The sequence below is a fragment of the Pinus tabuliformis genome, chromosome 5_1 (assembly GCF_031772625.1).
Source record: "Pinus tabuliformis cultivar Carrire ecotype Pingquan chromosome 5_1, CPIR1, whole genome shotgun sequence".
NCBI classification, from domain to species: Eukaryota; Viridiplantae; Streptophyta; class Pinopsida; order Pinales; family Pinaceae; genus Pinus; species Pinus tabuliformis.
In genome coordinates, this window is record NC_142305.1 from 12,822,759 (window position 1) to 12,844,061 (window position 21,303).

Below are 21,303 nucleotides of genomic sequence, written 5' to 3' on the forward strand. Positions count from 1 at the left end.
AAGAAGCCCATGGATGCAAGTCAAGTTTCCTTGGTCCCTGGTGGAACTAGTCAAACCAACTGCACATGCAAAAGCCTGCTCAATTGCTGGGAAAAGTGCGCATTTCTAGGAGGGAGTTGGGCTGGTTGCCTAGGATATTTGTGTAATTTCTGGCCAAAGCAGCTGATTGATTCCCAGGATTGCGCAATTCTTGGGCTGAGCATCCCTGCTCGGAGGAATTGCGCAATTTTATCGATGAAGCTTGTGTGGCATATTTGCACAATTCTAGAGTCCAACAGGCTGTTAGAAAGAATTGCGCAATTTCTGGAGGGAAGGTTGGTTTCCCTCCAGAATTGCGTAATTTCTTGAGGGAGCTGATCAGCCTGTAGCTGGACCAAGTTTGGAGAAACAACCTGTGAGGGGAATGCAACAAGCTCTCATGGTCAGGCTGTCATTCTGCAAGAAAATCACTGAAGCTTGTGCACTTGACGAAACAAGACGTGTTGTTGTGAAAGGTTGGTATGGAGGCTCCAAAATGAAGCTAAGGAAAAATTTTGGAAGGTGGTTGTAGCTGCTATACCAGGCCTGTGCAATTGCAAGATGTTATTATTTATTTCAATCAACTATGGCTGCTCATTTTGTTGTTAAAGATTAAAATTACCTCAAATAATGAATGATTTCAAGCTCTTTTTTCCTCCTCCTCTCTCTCTGGTTTTGATTTTCAAAGAAGAAAATTGGTGGAAAGTGATTCTTTGGTGACTATGGTTAAAGGATACTTTCTCTATTTTACTCATCATACTTGTGTTTTCCATGAAAGTTGCTTCACTAAAAGCATTCTTTGTTTAACACATTGAGTATTCTAGTTTTAAAGAAATTTGTGGGCCCGCTTGAAGCTTGATTCAATCAACAATAAGGGTTAGATGGAAATAACATATTAGTTGGTGAATGAAAATGAAAGGTTCATTGAACCATAAGATAGGCTTAAGATTCATATTAAGACACCATTAGATGAGTACGAGAAGATCCATCGATGGCTTAAATAAAAGGTGGATAATAAAGTGCTAAGAAGACATCAAGAGGAGACCATTGGATGACATAGACATGTGGATGATGACTCTATTGGGAGGTGTTTGTTAGAACTTGAAAATGCTCGCTTGCATTGTTTTGGGTTTTTTAGATTTGGCCAAACATTGATTTATCTCATGGAATTTATAGTTATTGTCCTTATATTTGAGTACTCTAGTTTTTCTTTCTATGACAAGTTGTGCTTGGTGACTTAGCCACTAGAATAATTTTGGTAAACCTTTTGGTATAGGCAACAATTGTAGGTTTAATCCTTTATTAAAGTTTGTCACATATTCCAAAATAGATCCTTAACACCATTTGACAATGTTTTTAGGTATATAGGTTCGACACATTTTGTGTACTTATGTTTCTATCTTCCATCAACCCCCACTTAAAGTTGATTATTGGAATTAATTACATTTTATAAGGTCTTCTAGGTTGTGTCCTTATGTTTCTAGCTTGCATAAATTCCTACTTGGACTTGATGATTAGAACTTACTATATCTTATAAGGTCTTCAAGTCCAACCTAGCTAGGTAGCTCCAAGCCCTTGTGTTACAAGAATCATAACTTTCACTGTATACTAGATGACAAACCAAACCTAGAGCATATAATGTTTTGGGCTTGAGGAGTGTTGGGTGTATTATGATGACTAACACAAAGGAAAAATGTAAAAAATGAAATCTACACAAATGAACAATATCTTTCCAAGTGGCATAGATCCAAGATAGGTGATGTTGACAAGGATTGACAGTAGAAGACAACATGACACCATAACTTCTAGATTAGTATAATTAAATAGATGTGGCAAGTTTGTAAAATGCCACATCACCATGGTGATGTCAGTGAAGGTTACTTATCAAGTGCATGGATCAATCAAACTCTACCATATCACAATGGTGACATAACATAAAGGGACCAAAGTGGTAGCTAGCCATTCCATGGACTGACACGTGACATTTGTGGATACAAGAAAAATGTAGGTGAACCTCTTGATAAAAGCAATTTTTTCTAGTCCTTTCAATATAGATTTGAAGTAAACTGGCACTGTTAAATTTTTGGGTCTACTAAATTAGGGAGATCTTTCATTTCATGCTCTCCAACTTGCACAAGTTATTCCCATAAACCAACTTAGATGATGAAGTTACTCAACTAACTGAATCATAAATAAAACCATACATTGAACAAATATTGTCGTGACAATATTAAACAAAAAATCAACTCCAAACTTTAATTAACCAAAGCATAAACATGAAACCTATTACACATAACAACAACTTAACTAATTGTCAACTCTTCAATCCATTTACAAGTGCAACATGCCAAATGAATATTAATATATTAACATCTTGTAAATATACCAAATATGGAAAAGTGCAATTTGCATATGATGTTGATGATGCTACACTCATATTCATTATTATCCCCACCCATGGTAAGATATAACACATTTGATATGTGTTGACCCTTTAATTAATCCGCAATTGACCAAAAGTTAAACAGGGAATTTCCAAAATAAACATTAGAGAAAAATATTTTTTTTTTTTTTTTTTTTTATGAATTATATTTATTTACGTTCTGATTGGTTAATGAACCTGGGGTCTTATTCCGCAATGATATTTTTCATGGCAGTTTACAATAATGCAGAGCGAATGCTATTTCCAACCCTATAGAAACATAAATGCCCTCTGACATGCGAGGGAAATAGCGCTCGCCCTTTGAGTGACAGCACGTGAACAAATGAATGAAGCGTGGAGAGAGAGGTTATAGGGTTGAAAATAGCATTCGTCGTAATGCAGTGCATCTTCATACTCTCTTGGCTTCAAATCAATTATTTGTAAACATTAATGCAGTGTACCATCCTAATGATTTTATTAAATAATCTTTTGTATTTTATAAAAACAATTATTTGCAAACATGTGCAGAGAGTATTCATTGCAGTTGATTGTTCCGACTTTAGACTAACTGACGGCCCAAGTCCATGAGGGCAGGTGGTCGGGCCCGACTCAATTCATTGTTTTCCTGTAAGCTTCATGTCTGTATGGTGATGTAAACAAAATTAATAATCATAAGGTGTTTTGCTTGTTTTTCATATCAAAAGATTCAAAGCACATTGTCTGGGTTGGTATTTTGTATGTTGCATGCCTGAAAAGTCAACATTCCTGGGAAGTGCACCAGTTAACAGTACAAACCATAGTTACCAAGTCCAGTCGTACTGGTTAAAAAAATATGTAAATTCACCGATTGTCAAAGCCACTTGCTTGAGTGCACTGTCTCCAACATTCACTGTGCTTTGTGGCTCTACATGAACACATATAGTACAAAAACCTAAAGGAATTGTCACAACATCTACTTGACAGAGGTAATTGGGAAAGCAATGAACTATGCAACATTACATGATTTTCAGAGATTGTTTAAATATATTTTATAAATTCAGAAGATGGTGTTGTATGTATGTAAATGGAAAAGTATTGATCGATTTTTTTAATGTATTTTGTTAAAAAAAAAAATATTTTTATTTCAATGACCTAGAAAATTACCTTTCAGCTGTTGAATAGGAATCACCGTGGTATCTATTATCTAATTGAGAGGTGAATTTTTAATTCGAACTCTGCTTGGTTGATGCATTGGAAGAATACAAGTTTGAACCTGGCCAACCGGAAATAGGTCATTGAATTTACCCTTCAACTTTTGAGTAGGAATCACCTTGTTATACAAAGGTAAATTTTAATTCCAACTTTTCTTAGTTGATGCATTAGAAGGATACAAGTTTGGACCTGCCCAACCTTGGTGGAAATAATAAAGGGAAGGACAAAAGTTTGGAGCTCGTCAACCTTGGCAGAAAATTGAAATAATGTAGAGAAAGGCAAAGCTAATGTGAGGATCAATTAGCTTTTATAAATTTTCTTATTAGAATTAGAAAATTGGTAATTCTTATTGGGAAAAAAATAAAAAGACCATGTGGAAATAATAAAGGGAAGGGCAAAAGTTTGGAACTCCGCAACCTTGGTGGAAAATTGAAATAATGTAGAGAAATGCAAAGCTAATGTGAGGATCAATTAGCTTTTATAATTTTTATTATTAGAATTAGCAAATTGGTAATTCTTATTAGAAGAAAAAAAAAAAAAATTATAGAAAAATAAAATTAAAATAAATAATTTCTAATTAATTTTTTTTTATAAAATGACAAATTACAATTAAAAAAAAATAATTCTTATTTAAAAATATAAAATAACAATAATTGCAAATGAATGACTTTTAAAAAAATTAATAACTTTTATTTTGGGAAAAAATTAACTTTTCTTATATTTATATTTTCATTAAATTTTTGAATATAAAATTTTTTATTAAATTTTTGAATATAATAACGAGGGAAGTGTTGACATGAGTGAATGTGATATAATGCTCACACATATTCAATGAATCTAGGCCACTACTAAAAAATTTCCTAGAGAAATTAGTGTGTAATTGTTATAGAAGAATTTACGATATATCAATGTTATTGACAGAACGGCCATGAAGTGCATCCATAAAGCAATCAAATAATACCAGAAACATCTCCCTCAATATAGCTGCTCTTTGTACCAAAATACAATACACATTTTATATGGAGAGTATTGAAGGTGAGAAGGCATACAACGAATGCGTACCTTGGAATGTCGTTCCATTCCTAACCTTAAAATGCATACCTTAGAGTGTCGTTCCATTCCCCAACATAACATTTGATGACGATGTTATTAATTTGTACCATGTTTCTAAGATTTCGTATATTTTGATTTTGGTAAAAAAGGGGAAATTTCAAATGGGTGTGTTCTTCTCCAGCGAAATAGAATTTCGCTTGGTTTTTCATAAATAAGTCGTCAGCGCATGCTCAAGTTGAGAGTCAGGGTCTCTCACCTCGCTCATTCCGTGGCCTTGGAGATCAACTCTCATTTCCCCGTTATTGGCTTGCACTCCTCCTAGAGCCGACAACGGTGACGGTCATATTTTCCTATCATATATTTCTAACAATGAAAAAACAATGGAAACTGAAAATAAAGTTGAAAGAAAAATATTTCACAAACCATGGTTGGGTACATTTTAGGGAGGAGTTGTTTTGATTGATTTTTTGAAATTTTTTTAATTTGAGTGAATTTTTAATTTATGTTATTTAAATTGGTTTTATGATTTTAAATGGATTTAACATCTTGAAAAAAATTTAGGGCATTTGATTGTGTAGAGGTTATCATCAAACTTGTGATTTCAATAAATTCCTATCAGATTTTAGAGAAATTAAACAGGAAAACTTCCAAAAAATCACAACTCGTTTTAAAAACCTACTAGCAACGCTGAAGTCAAAAATACCATAATTTTTGTTAACCAATAAAACAATTCTAACAATAAAAAAAGCTATTTAGTTATCATTTTATAAAACTATAACAAAAATAACTGAAATAGGACAATAACTTTTTATCAACCACACAATGCTCTAAGAAAAAAAAATTAACCTATTAACTTTTCAATACAATTATGTATATGCACTTTCATCCTTTCATGAATATTTCTCAAATTTATCTACATTTTATAGAAAATGCGAGTTTGTTTTTTTAAGAAAATGTAGAAAATGTCATATCTATATTTGGTAGAAATTTTGAATAGTTTTCAAATTTATATTTAGTAGAAAATTAGAAAATGTCATATCTATATTTGGTAGAAAATGTCATATTTATATTGGATAGAAATTGTGAATAATTTTCAAATTTATATTTGGTAGAAAATGTGAATAGTTTTCAATTTTATCTCCCTTTTATATACTTCTAAAGAGTAAAAAATCTATTCATAAAAAATTTCATCAAATAATAAAATTCCATGGACCAAAGAAATATTTTCCCTAAAACTAATTAATCTTTAACTCATCGAACACTAAGTTATAAATGTTAAAAGTTTATATTCATTACTCGCCTTTTTCTTTTTCTTAAAAGCTCGTTGTACATTGTCCCTTTCATAAACCCTTTGTTTATTGAAATATTATATAGAATAAATATATATTGATGTAGATGTTTTATTTATAATATATTATATTTTTATTGTAAGTATAGTTATTGAAATTAAATGATAAAATAACATATTTTAATAATTATGAATAAATTTTATGAAAATTTACATTTATATTAGAAAATATATATAATACAATAAATTGACGATATATTATAACAATAAATTTTCTTTATAAATTATAAAATATTTTTAATATAATTATTGAAAATGAAAAGTAAATTAATTTTAATAACTTTATCAATAAATTATATAATATATTTCAATTTTCTTTTTTAATAATGTAGTAATTAATTTTTACAAAAATACTATAACATTTTCATTGTTATTATTGAAAGTGAAAGATAAAATAGTTTCATTATGTTGGCTCTCTTACCGACTCGGGTTCTTGCTTCTCTGTTATCTTTTCACTCTGTTATCTCGGCTTCAGTGTTTGTCTGTTGCTCTGTTGTTACTTCTCCTGTCTACTTACGGTAGTTCCTGAGGTTTAGTAATGTTTTGTTCTGTTCCTCGCCACCCTGAGTGGTGTGCTACGTTTTGGTTTACTTGTATCACTTCCTCTGAGCAGGCGATCAGCCCAGGAATATTGTACATCCCTGCTCACACTGCTTCGGCAGTTTTTTGTATTATACTTGTTATATAATATAATCTACTCACTTACACAAAAAAAAAAAAAAAAAAATAAATAAATAATCTCATGATTATATCTAAAAGAAATGGTACATAAATCTTTATGTATATTGAAAAATAGATATGTTGTGATATATGGATTACAATGCCCTTCAATTCTTCTCTACATAATTTCGTTAAAAAAATTGATCACAACATAAAATGAAAAAAAAAAAAATTGCACGTGGTCGTTTGGCCTGGTGGTTGGGACAATGAGCTTGTGGCCTCATTTTAGTCACATATAATGAAATTATAAATTATCTTAACACTTTAATTGTATATTTTCATTAATATAAAATTGTGTGTCATTATTGTTTTTTACTCTAATTCAATTATATTTAACAAAAAAATAATTACTTTATAATTACTTTAAACTTCAAGGAAACATACCCCATAAGTGACCCCGGAAAAACGTTTTTTACCCCATAAGTGACCCCGGAAAAACGTTTTTTTGACCCAGATGGCTCACTATCTTAATCACAAATTTACTGTAGCTTTTTCTTCATAACATTGCATTTTACCCTTTAATCCATCAAGGAAAAAGATCGAAGATCAAAGTTCAAAGGAAAAAAATCAAAGATACATGCAAAAAATTAATATTACAATGGTCTGATAACTAACTATATTCACTGGTTTATATTACAAAATTTTAGCATAATCTCTTACCACTATAACTTTATCGGTTAAACACTTTCTTATTCTTGTACTATTTAAATTATCTCATAGAATCCCCTATGGGATAAGAAATTTACCATATTAACCCCATGTGTAGTGTATTGTTTTTATACATCAAACTTAAACTAAAATTTTGTTCTCAACTTCAAAAGTAAGAAAGAGGAAGTTTCCATATTTGAATCCCTTCTTGTCATGTTCCACGAAACCCTTTAATGAATGTTTGAATACGATTTGAGTGATGACGTGTCACTCTAAAACCGTGTAAAGTTCGATAAGGATGAGTTGCAGTCCGTACACAGGTTGTCCACTTCTTTGCCTTTTTGCAGCGCTCCGTGTACAGCGAAGGTACCTAACTTCATCGATAAGTTTTCGGAAATTTGGTTTGTCTGGCAATTTAATGATCAGCGGTAGAGTACACAATTCCTATTCTGAGCATTAATTCTTCCCTGGTAATTGAGTGATACGCTTGGGCCATTGGGGTTAGTCTTCACAGGTTCTTAGGTTCAAATTTCATTAGAGAGGTTGAGAAATGTGTTGATGCAATGAAATGTATCGCTAATGGTTAGGTGACCTCTTCGGTAAAAGTTTTTAACAAGACCTTCCAATTTCATTGGAGAGGTTGAGAAATGTGTTGATGCAATGAAATGTATCACTAATGGTTAGGTGATCTCCTTGGTAAAAGGTTTAAACTAGACCTTCCGATATGTGGACGGACCCAATTGTCGCCAAGTTTGTTTGAGAATTGGTTTAAGTTAGAACAATTTTATGAAATACATTAAGCGCAAGAAATAAATTTTATAAGCAAATAAGTAGACATGGATCAAGCCCCAAGGGTTAGCTCAATCGGTCAAGTCGGGGCCTCGCCAGATGGGAGGTCACAAGGTCAATTCCCGAAAGCTCTTAGGGTCAGGTCTTGCGGTAGGCCGAGGGGCGTCAGCGCAGCTTTTTCCAGTGGATGTAGCGCCCCACATTGACCGAAGGTCTCTATGAACCACCCCCAAAAAAAAAAAAAGTAGACATGGATCTTTAAAAAAGAATGATAACAAACTCTAATTAAGGCACATGGATAAGAAAATAAATTTGTTATTAATTGTGAATTAATTCTCAAAGCATGAAAGCATAAATCAACCAACAATTTCAAATAAGACGTGAGTTTCAAATCAACGAAATAGTTCCTCAATTCTTAACATATAAATAGCAATCACATGCCATTGAATCACCACAAGAATATTTTTACAATTCTCAAAACACATCAATGAATTGTTTCCCTTAGCCTAAAAGAGCTTCTCCAAATTACGCTGAAATATTCAATGCCCCATTACACAAAGCATCCATGAAGTCCAATAGTGGAAATGCTTCATTGTTACTTCATTTTTTTAAAGAATGTACTAGTTTTCCTCTACCAAGGCGCTCAAAGGGTTCCAAAACTAAAAGTGCTTTCTAACTAGCCATGAGGGTATATTTATAAAAGTGAGATGACCTTTTACTCCCATGACATTCATGTTTCCTCCATATTCTAATTCTTAATTCATTTTTTATTCTAATTGTTTTTACATAATTCACATGAAAATTGAAAATTAATAAAATAATGCCCCTCATGGTACTAATCTCAAAATTCCCATATTGGTTGCCACCCACCTATTCCACTTGGACCCCCACCATTGTTTCTTTCAGTTTTTCAGTTTCCTTATTTGTAGCACAATTTACTATTTTTCGCAGTTTTTCGGGTCTTGAACTTCCGGAGCCCTTTTGAGGCCGTAAACGATTTTTTTTTTGGAAAAACGGGACCGACATGGGTCTTAAATCATTGTTGGTCACTCAAAAGTTGTAGTCCTCGGATAGATATTTCTAACGAGGTATTGTGCGCGTCAAACAGAGATCATATGCCAAAGTTACGACCCTGGGAAGTTGATGTACCAATTTACCCAAACGGGGCCCATAGTTTAGCGCTTCATCTCCTAGGGTTAGCTTTTTGGATGTTTAGGGTTTTCCATTGTTTCTCAATAATAAATAGGCCTTTGAGCCTCATTGTAACATAGTTTAGAGGCATGTAGCCGCCACATCTCTTCTCACATATAAGTTACCATCGCCCGAGCTAGTCTTATTTCCATTCTGTTTGTAAGCATATTTCAGTATTTGATATTAATGAAATGAAATGTTATTTCTATTGCATCTTTATATTTGTGGTTATATCTGTAATTTTTCGCGTTCCTGTTTAAATCTAGATCAGTAAAGGGATTGTTGAAGCTAGCGAAGAAGGGGCGGTGGAAAGTCCAATAATTTATAATCAAATTTACATGGACATTGCCTGTTATATTGAAAAATTTATACCTATGACATGGTTTGGGATATATCAACTATTTTCTCAGAAGGAAGTCCCTTAAGATGAATAGGGAAATGAGGTGTATCATAATGTCAAGAAATCATGGCTCCACAAAGTAGCTACAACTCATGTCATCCTACCATGTTCTAAAACTATTGAGTGGATAGTTAAGTGCACATATGCAAGATCTATGATTATCCGAGATAGTAATGGTTTAGAGATAACAACTTAAATATATCCTTAAATAGATGAATATGACAAGTTTCCAATTTATCAAGTGCCACTCGCAGCCAAATGGTTTAACAATTTACTTCTAACCTACAAGGATGTATTAAAGACATAGTGGCAAGAACTCAGAAACATTCGATATAGATTTGATGGGGTGTACAAAAACAAGATATTAAGGAAGGCATCCCTGATTATGGAAGCAATATGTTGCATATTGTACGGTAGACAAGCATATAAATGTTTGAAGAAAATTGGGTACCACTGCTATACACTTGCACACAAGATGGAACTATATTTAATTGGGTACAAATACTAGCAGCGTCCATCATGGAAAGTGTAAGACATGCTAAGGAGTAACCAACAAGACAACATTTGGAATTTTGCATGGCATAATATCTATCGGATTCCATATGTGCAAGGTGTCAATTCGATTAATGGGATGGATGTAGAACATTTCTCAAGACATACCACATGTGCACATCAACTGCAGGATTTTATGGGATACTATTTATAGGGGCATGTACCACAAAATTATTGAAAATTTCATTTCACCTCTATACCATATGATTTTTGACACAAAATCTCCATGCATATTAGATAGGGCAAGAAAAACATTACAGGATATTGCAAATTGGTTCACACTGCCATATTCAAATTATATCAAGGAATTTAGAGTATATAGGTCTCCTCATTAGCTTCCTATGTTTGTTATTAATAAAATAATCTTGTAGGAATTTGCATACCATATCACAACATAACTTATATGAATGTTATCTAAAGCATTGAAAGCACCATGGCCCTCCTTCCCAATATATGTGGGGACATATTATGTTCAAATTTTTGAGAGGTAGAAGTAAAAGCTAGTGATCTAGAACATTTCAAGTTTGGTGCACTGAACTTTCACAAATATGATCCCATGGCTATCACAACAAGCCACTATAAACAAATAAAGTACACTTGGCCATACACCCCAACAATTGATGAGGAGGAAAATAAGGTAAAGAATGTTTACAATGCTGCCAAATCCATTAATGAAAACAAAGGAGTGGGTAGCTCTCAACCCATAACAAATCTCAAACCTACAAATATGGAATCCTCCCAAAGAAAATAAGACCAAGAAAAGAAATTTTCTGTTAAGGGAGGAAGGGAGAAGGAGCGACCAAGAATGCAAGACTGAAAAAGCTAAAGGCTGAGTGAGAGGATAAGAAGAAGGAGGAGGAAAAGAAGAAGAACAAACTAAGGAGCAAGAAGAAAAGAGGTAAAAAATGGAAGAAGAAAATTAGAAGGAAGAAATAAAAAGAAAGTAAGAGGAAGAGAAAAGGAAACAAGAGGAAGTATCAAGGATACTTGAAGGAGAAAAACTCGCAAAAGAGATAGCAGATAGGTGAGTGTGAAAGCTATACAAAAGGATCAAGCCGAAAAGGAAGTAGAAGCCATATTTCCTCCAATGGATATTGAGACTTCTACACCGCTCATCAAAGGACAGTTGCCACTTGGGTAGATGGGAATTTTGATTGATGAAGAAAATCAAGGGTTAGATCTATCAAGTTTTAGATTCAACTGTAGCATAATCAATATTGTTCAAGAGAGGCAAAAGTACTTAGTTGGGGAGTTGGCCAAACCAATATTTGTGGTAACTGAGTGGGATATAGTGTTAGATACAACAAACAACCCAATGGAAATAACTTCCACAAAATCAACATTCTCCATTGAAATGAAGAAGAACATTGAAAATCTATTGAAAAAATTAAAAGAGCTAGAAAAGAATCTGAGTAATTAACAACAAGAAAATGAAAGGCTCCATAGAGAAATCCAAGATTTTCCTACTTGAAGTTCTCACAAGGAATATTTTTGAGAAGCTACAATAGGGGTGATAAGAATGCTAGAAAAAAGCATGAAAGAATTATATAAAGAAATGGTCCCTCTTCATAAAACACCGTCCTCACTAATGGCCATGCAAAATGAGCTCAAGGGAGAAAGAAGATGCATTGTTAAAAGAAACCTTGACTGCAGTAGACATCATGTATGAATGGGGAACAAATTATTCTAATACACCCATAAAATTACTGAGAAAGGGTGAAATGGTTAAGGAACGAGACAAGGTAGAAGTTAGGACTATCATGTAGTATCAGGAAAACCCGAGGAAGGATATATATAGGACAATGATTACTTATAAACAAGATCATAACATGTTATAATTCTTTATCAAATCTCATAAAATACCTTCCATCAGAGCATAGGGAATAATAAGGCTAGAATAGGAAATCTTGCAAGAAATTCAAAAAATGGTGGATGCATGTAGGCAAGTTGTTTCTTAGAAAGAACTAAATCCTATCAAGGAATCCATTGTCAGACATGTGGTGGAACCAACAAAGCTGCAAACAATGATCTCTACACTTTTCCACAAAGTTCAAACAAATATGAAAACAATGTTTCCCGATGCTCTTGAGTGTGAAATCAAATATGAAAGGCTCGTATCCAACAAAGTCATATCCATCACAACCGATTACAAATATTTTCGTGATCATCTAACTCAAGAATTACAAGTTGAAGTCTTACCTTTGGGAATTTTGAGATTAGTGCCATGAGGGGCATTATTTTATTAATTTTGAGTTTTCATGTGTATTATGTAAATAGAATTATAATAAAAAATGAATTAGAAATTAGAATACTCAGGGAAAGTGGAAATCCATTAAGAAGTTGAAAAGTCAATGGGGATGTTGAAAGGTCATATGAGGTGAAAGGTTACCTCACTTTGTATAAATCATAGGGGCTTCACTGGGGGAGAAATACTACACCACATGAATTCATATTGGGGGAGATACATTGAGGAAAAAATGACATAATATATTGAGCATATAATAGGGGGTGAAGGGTTTTTATATTGGTGGGTATAAAAAATGGAGCTCAGAGTGAAAAAATATAAAGGGTTAGAAAAAATGTTAATGAAAAATTGGATACCTACAATATCTAGTGAAAGTATGGGTTTTTTAAATTGGGAAGGTGTATTGGGCTCATATTGGTAGGGGTTAAATAATGCGATTTTTAGAGATATTTTCCAATATGTATTCAAATTAAGGGTATTGTTTAGTATGCCATGAACGCACGTGCTATGTCAGAGGTTCATTGAGTGAAGCTCCCATGGTATAAATATGCCCTCATGGATAGTTAGAAAGCACTTTTAGTTTTGGATTCCTTTGAGCACCTTGGTAGAGGAAATATTGTACATTATTTTCGAAGACGAAGTAACATTTTAGCATTTCCACTCTTGGATCTCATGGATGCTTTATGTAATGGGACATTGAATATTTCAGCTTAATTATAGGAGGCTCTTTTGGGCCAAGGCATGCAATTCATTATGTGTTGTTGAGAATTGTAATACCATTCTTGTGGTGATTCAATGTTATGTAATTTCTATTTATGTGTTAAGAATTGATGAACTATTTCATTAATTTGAAACTCGAAACATATTCGAAGTTGTTTGTTGATTTATGTTTTCATGCTTGTTATTAATTGAGAACTAATTCACAATTGATAACAAATTTATTTTCTTATCCATATGTATTAATTAAATTATTCTATCATTTTTTTTAAGATTCATGTCTACTTACTTATCCGCTAGTATATTTTTTGTTTCTTGTGCTTAAAGTATTTGATAAAGTTGTTTTAACTTGCAATATGTTAGAAATCTCATCAGGGTTTCCTTTCTCTCACTCATTCCATCCAAAACCAATTCTCAAAAAAACATGGTGGTAGCCAAGCCAACATACTATATGGGACTCCTATCCCAAATGGTGTAAGGTCTAGTTAGGACTTTATACTAGGGAGATCCCTTGACCATTGGTTGTGCATATCGGTTCGTCAACAGTTTTTGGTTCTAGAAGGAGGGCCACCTTTGTATGGATGGTAGGTTCTCTCACTCTCATCATCATGAAATATCTAAGCAAGGTAGAAATAAATTTGTTTCCCCTTAACCAAACCCTCATTTGTTCTAAGGTCCTAATTTTGAATATTACCCCCCTCCCAAGAGTCCTGAGGATTTGTACGAGGTTATTCAAGAGGAGTTAAAAGCTCTTATATCATTCACTCATGTGTACACAAAAAATCTTGGAATCCTTCCCATCAGTGGATGTTTTTCTTCATAACCATGTGAGTAGGAAACAAACATCTAATCGTGGTGTACTAATTGATTCTGTGGAATATTTGGTTGATGCTTCATTGGTTGAATTAGTAGAATCTATTGAAAAATTACGTCTATCTGATGAAGAATACAAAGAGCCACCAATTAGTGAACATATAGAAGGATTAACAACTGGTAAAAACCTTGAATTTGAGGATAACCATACTAATACTAAAGTGAAGAGGAGAAATTAATCAACAATATGGTTGGTAACCAATTGGCATGGATGGCCCAAGAAGCATTAAACACGCTAGGTCCTCTACATGACATGCCTTGCCCTCTAGAGAATTTTCTTCCAAAATTTGATCCTGAGAAATCTACATCCGTAGAAGATCATATTCAAGATTTCTATCTAGCTCTAAGGCTAATGAATGTCCAATATGAGGATGTGGTGTGCAAACATTTCCCTTACACTTTTGAGAAAAAATATGCCACTTGGTACTACATCTCCAAGCTAATTCTATCAAAGATTGGAAACAATTTCAAAGGGAATTTATGGATAAATTTGGAGAAGAAAAAAACGTCTACAACCCTATTAAGGGAGCTCAATGCCTTGAGGATGAGAAAAAAATAAAGGGCGAAATATTTTAATCAACACTTTAATACAATTATGAAAACAATCTTGGCTAATGTGCCACCTCATGATTCTATAATTACTTAATACTATACCTCAACCCTTCATTCCATCTTAGTGATTTTTGTTAAAACGGAAAGGAAATACACATTCACAAATAATTTCCCTAAGGCATTGGAAGTAGAGAAAGATATGATATCTATATGGGTGCACAATACTCAAGAACATTCAAAATCCATTGGAAAAATTCCTTAGACAACCTAAAGTATTGTGCACCCATATAGATATCATATCTCCTTGGCCACTATGATATGATTCAAACCTCCTTGGTGACCTTAAGGAAATGGAATCAACGGAACACATCAACCATACCTTCCATATCAACAACAACAACCTCAGGAGACATCTCGGCCACTCAGACATCATGTCCCTGGGTCCCACTTATATTTTATACCTATTGACCTCTATACGCTCTCATGCTATAGGCATGCTAATGTCCAAGGACCTTTGGACACTCTCATAGGCCTTCAAGCCAGCGTCCAAGGACTTTTCCCAGCAAATTTGTGCCAACATTGCAGAATTCAAGGCACTTTTCTAGCCCAGAATTCTGGCCACTGCCCAGAACTTATTATAACTTTCAGAATCCATCAAAGACATGATGAAAATAATATTGAACAAAAAATCAACCTCAGGACTAGGCCTGACCATCCCCAACCATGATTGACATTTTTTCAAACACTTGGCATCAATACAACCTACAGGTCTAGGATACAAGATAGAGCATGAATGACTGAAAACTCTTATGAAACATGACAAGAAGGATCACCACCTTCTCCATTGAACTGTTATAACATCAATTAGGTTTTGCATCCATCAATTTAACAATTACAAGTAAATACATGAGATAACCATGACATGAACCAATCAATTAACCATGATTATAACCAAAATAAAACCATGTAAATAACATAGATATAAAAACCATTAAATCCACATATAAGCAAGTGAAAAACCAAGCGAACTTAGCTTTCATTAATTATAGGAAAATCTGACTAGGTTGGGGACTTCCACGTACCACTCGAACGTAGACATGGCTAAACCAAATATGTCTTTCAGTCAGTCACCCACGTGACATCTTCCAGTCATGAATGTGGGATCTCATGAGTAAACCAATCCAAAACATACCAAGGGAATCCATAGGTTAAACCGCCTCCACCCTCACCAAACTATGATCACACCAAAACTGGTGCTCTGATCACAACTACACCAACCTTGGAATGCCATCCGAAATCCATCACAATCCTTGAAGAATTTTCTGTCTCCTTGTCTCTCATGCTTTACTGCAATCCAATATCAGATCACTAGGCCATAAAATGAGACCAGTCTCTCAGGCTTTACCACAATCCAAACCTGGATCACTAGGCCCTAAACCAAGACTTCTCCCTCATGATTTATCGTGTATCCTGCCAAAATTAGTCAAGGGATTCCTAGGCCTTTGGGAATGAACCTTGAGACCACCTCCACCCTGGATTCTGAAATCCATTCAGAAAACCAAAGCTCAAACTGAGATAAACATCCCAACATACCATGACATCTGGAAAAAGGCAAGGCTACGCTGAAAACCATTGTCATAACCCAACAAAACCATGCCACCGACAGCAAGAGAACCATACATCAACACGCAAATCCATGTATGTCAAAATTAGTGAGGAAATCACACATGCAATATGTTATCTGCAAGTATTCCTGCTGAAGTTTCCTGATCCTTCTCTTCCTTCCTTGATCCTTGCCTTCCTTCCTTTCCCTTCGCTTGCTTTTCCTTCCTTGATCCAAAGCTAGAGTGCTCCAAGAAAACTCTAAGTGACGAAGAGTGAGAGAGAGAAAGAGAATAATGAGAGGGCTCCAACACTTGAACTAACAAAAAGGTTACTCGTAGATCCTTAGAAGCCTTTTTATTAATGAGGCCTCTATTTTCTTCATTTTCCATTATTTTCCTTCATTTTCCTCCTCACATGCAACATGTGACCTTTCACCTCACTTTTCTCCTAATTTCCTTTATTTTCATAAATAAATGTGCCACAAGTGTTGTTCTTCCTTTTAATGCCTTTGCCTTAGCCTTTGCAAATTTCCTTAGCTAGAAACACATCCAATGATACCCACTAGGATATCTTTGCCCAACATTTAGCTTGGAATAAGTGTCTCTTAACAGTAGTCTTATTTTTCCTTTATTAAATTTTATGAAATGAACTTTTCACCAGGGTTGTTACAAAACCCTCCCCTTGGGGAACACTGTCCTCAGTGTTAAACCACACCAAGACCTCAAAAAAACTGCTAAAAAGAAAACATACCGCCCATGGAGCTTTATAACTTAGCTCATTGTAGTATTTACAATGAAAGACTTGCTCAAAAGTAAAACATCATGACAACATGACAAGATAACAACCATACGACTTATTGGAGGTTTACAACTTAGATCATGGCGGTATTTACATCCATATACATATACAAAAACATTAGAAAAACATATGCCAAACATATACCAAACATCCAACCAAAATTTCTTTTCCTCAACTAGAAAAAAATGAAGGATACAGGGCTCGCATATGATTCACCATCAGGCCCAAAGTGCTTCCGCTGCACTTTAACTTGCTCTATGTATCTATTCCTAAGCATGAGATGCTTCCACTGAAATATTCACTGAGGCTTCGAGTTGAACTCTCCTTCTTGCTCCACGTGAAATACAAACCAATAAATAACATGATCAACATCCTTTATCAACCTCTCAAGCAATGAAATATGGAAAACATCATGGACTTTCACTATTGGAGGCAGTGCAATTCGGTTAGCCATTGGTCCAATCCTCTCAAGGATCTCAAAAGGCCTGTAATATTGTCGTGCCAACTTGGCATAGGAACCAATTCTTGAAGAGTTCTTCTTTGACTTGATGCAAAATACACGTGCTCCCCAACCTAAAACTCCTTGAACGCCCTGTGTTTATCTGCATAACTCTTTTGTCTATTCTATGCTACCTTAAGATTCTTCTTTATAACCTGCATTTCATGTTCCATGTTTGCTAACATATTTGGTACAATAAGTACCCTATTCACTAGATCACTCCAACTGATGGGAGTATTACAACTTCGCCCAAACAATGCCTCGAAAGGAATCATCCTCAAAGACTCTCGATAACCATTGTTGTATGTGAACTCAACCAATGGAAGATACTCCTCCCATCTCCTCTGCTGGTGCATCACATACATCCTTAGCATATCCCCTAAGACCCTGTTGACCCTCTTTGTTTGTCCATCTGTCTACGGATGATAAGATGTACCGAAAGCCAACTGTGTACCCAAACCTACAAATAGCTCCTTACAGAACTTGGAAGTGATCTTTGCATCCTTGTCTGACACAATATTCTTTAGAACACCATGTAATCTCACTATCTCTCTGATGAAAACTTGTGCTACCTCACTGGCTAAATATGTAGTATCCATCAGAATGAATTGAGCTACCTTGCTCAGGTTGTAGACCACAACCATAATAGAATCATGTTGTCTCACTATCTCAAAAGAAATGTAATGAAATCCATGGAAATGACCTCCCATTTTCATTCTGGAATAGCTATAGGTTGTAGTAGACCACCTGGATGCTTACATTCCGCCCTTACTTGTTGACAATATAAACATCCAGCGATTTTCAAACCAACAACACATCTGCAATAAGATTCATACAATTTAATACAAAATAGTTCATACACAAATGCATAAGTCAAATAACATACATTGCTACAACAACCAGAATAGTCCAACTACAATAAAAACATATGCATGAAAACGTGCTGGCTCTATTATATTAAGAAGTGTAAGTTCCAATCATACAATACATCCATGTACATCCGCTAGTTCCAATAATGGAATGTTGCAGCCACAACCGCCTACTCCTACAAAGAGATATACTAGCTCTGCGCAGTGGAGAAGCCAAGGCACATTACAATATTGTCCAAGCTTTCTCTAAGAAAGTCCTATCGAAGCTTGGCTGAACAAAAGCATTTACAATGAGTTATGAGGGACTATTTATTGAAAAGGATGGGGTGACCCTTGACATTCCCTTTTGTGACAGTTCATCTACCCTCATGACTCTTCATCTACTCTATGACTGTTACATCAAACTATCGACACTTGACAAGACGTTACATTACAATGCACATGTACCCATGTGAGACAAAATGGCTTGAGCAAGCCATGCAAAACATCACTATGACTCAAACAACCATGGGAAGTATAACTCTTCGATATCCTCTCAATGATCGACATTAGCAAAATGATGCCAAGATCTATAGTCCACAATGGTGTGCATGTACTCCAAGGTGACATCTTTCTAGAACCTAACTCTTGCCTCCATAGCATCCAGGAACACTACTCGGGCTCCTCTGTCCAACTCGTCTGAAAGCATGCACATCATTGTCTTCAATGCGGCCAGACCAACAACATACTTGTGCATGATGTCTGCACTGATTGGAAAGTTTGGGCTAGTGGCTATGCGCATCAACTCGTCAAAGTACGAGTCAAGCTCTAGTTGGACTTGTTCCTTTGTCTTTGCCTGGGTGAGAGTCCAAATAGATGGGATCTCATGTGTGTGCACCACAACATCCATACTCTTGAATACATGTGCATGGGAAGCCTGTAGACTAGTGAAGACCTGTGGGAGCTCTTCATAGTTCTGGATCTAACTCCAGATGCGTGACTTCAGCTCGACCACTCTAGGCTTCATCTTCTTAGGAAAGTGAAGCGAGGCTCCCCTGTATCTCATTGTACATGTTTTCATGTAATCAACAGCAACACACACGTTTGACAAGATATGTGCTCTTTTAGCACATCACTGCTGCCATCCGTTGAAATGGACGACTGCCTTATGCACGGTACCAAACTTGAAATACAATGCCCACATGACTATGTCAAGGGACAACACTTCATCTAGTATTGCCTTCTCCAATTATTCCTGGGCGGATGATGTAACCAATTCTCCTCCCTTCTTAGCCATCTGTAGTTCCTTCGCCATTCCCTCGTTCTTAGCGATCAGAAAGTGTACACTTGAGATAGCGGCTTTGGCATAAGCTCTGGTAACATCGGCCAATGCTGCTGGATGTTTGCGCACGTCAAACATGATCATTTGTTCCTCCTATTGTGCAGGAGATGTGTGATCTTCTGGAGTCGACACTCTACGAGATTGCACAACTCTATGTTGAGACTTGTCAACTCAGATGTTGTGCATCTCTTCTTTTGGTTGATCTCCAAGGATTTCAATGTCTCCTTGGTCTCTTAGGACTTTCTCATCTTCTAGATGCGGTGGAGTTGGTGGGTCGACCTCTTGGTGGCGAGGCATGAGGTTGGTGTCTTTCTCTAATTCCTGTTGCTCCATATCCGTATCCATTTGTTCAAGTGCTTGCTCTATCCCCTGAGCGAAGTCCTACTCTTGAGATGGCTCACCCTGTTTACCTAATGCCAGCTGTTCTAATGAGTCCACTACCTATATGGGCATTGTTTCATCCATCTACACAAGATGCACCCCCTGTTGTACATGTTCTTGTTGCGCTTCCTTCTCTTGTCTGTGCAACTCCTGTTCCTTCCAGAGTTTCTCCTTCAACTCATGAAACTCCTTCTTTGTTTCCTCCATTCTTCATTTCTCTCTCTTCCTTTGTGTGTTTTTCTTATCGTGTTGTTCCCTCTTCGCCTTTATAGCCATAACTACTTTCTCCACAAGTGGATCTGCTCGTAACTTGCAACTTTTCTCTTCCTCCATGCGATTGAAAATATTCCTCTTGCCCTTGGTGTGCACTGGTATGTTCACCTCTACTGCTGTTACTACTTCTGGTGCTCCCCAGGATGCTACTTCACATTTCTTCGCTAACCATTCCACAACAAAGTTGATCGGTTCATTGAGACTGGAGGAGTTGTAATAGTATCTCCATGGGTCCTCCTCCGCCCAATGACATTCCCCATGGATCGAGTTGAATTGTACTCTCACGCAATTATCTTTCATGAGACAATGCGAGTCATACGAATTATAACTTCGGAGGTCGAATGGATACCTCTTCATCTCCTCTGCTTCGACATCCGCATTCTTGAAACTCTGGATCTCGTATAACCCAATGCAGATCAAAAGAGTGGACCAAGGTGCCTTCTTCTTCCAGTGTAGAATAGCTGTCAATCATGTCGAGATGTGATATGCTACTTACTGCATGACGAGTATGTCCAAGGCAAACTTCGGTAGAACATGTGGAGGCTTCTTTGTTTTGTACATCCATATGAAGGTGTCGGACAGTGAGGCATACCAATCAGCAATGTCTATCAGTGCCTCCATTGTTGCCTTCAACATGTTGGTTGGATCTCGTTCTAATATCATCTTGTAAACTGGGGTGAAAAAATGATCGAACAACCATGTGATAATTCCTTTAAAGCTGAATTCAGACAACATCTTATAGTAAGTGTTCACAACAGTCTCTATTAGTGTCCATGCCCACTTCAAGTCTAGGAACTTCTGTCGGGTGCAGATTTCATCCAAGATGTATGCGGACATG

General features: G+C 35.5%; 1 protein-coding gene across 1 annotated transcript in view; it reads left to right on the forward strand.

The window, feature by feature from the left end:
- Positions 1–7,838: 7,838 nt before the first annotated feature.
- LOC149163295 (uncharacterized) overlaps positions 7,839–21,303 on the forward strand; it is a 174,953-nt gene continuing 161,488 nt past the window's right edge. Inside the window, exon 1 of the mRNA XM_089430707.1 lies at positions 7,839–7,870. The gene's annotated coding sequence lies outside the window, so the exon portion shown is untranslated. The remainder of the gene's footprint in view (positions 7,871–21,303) is intronic.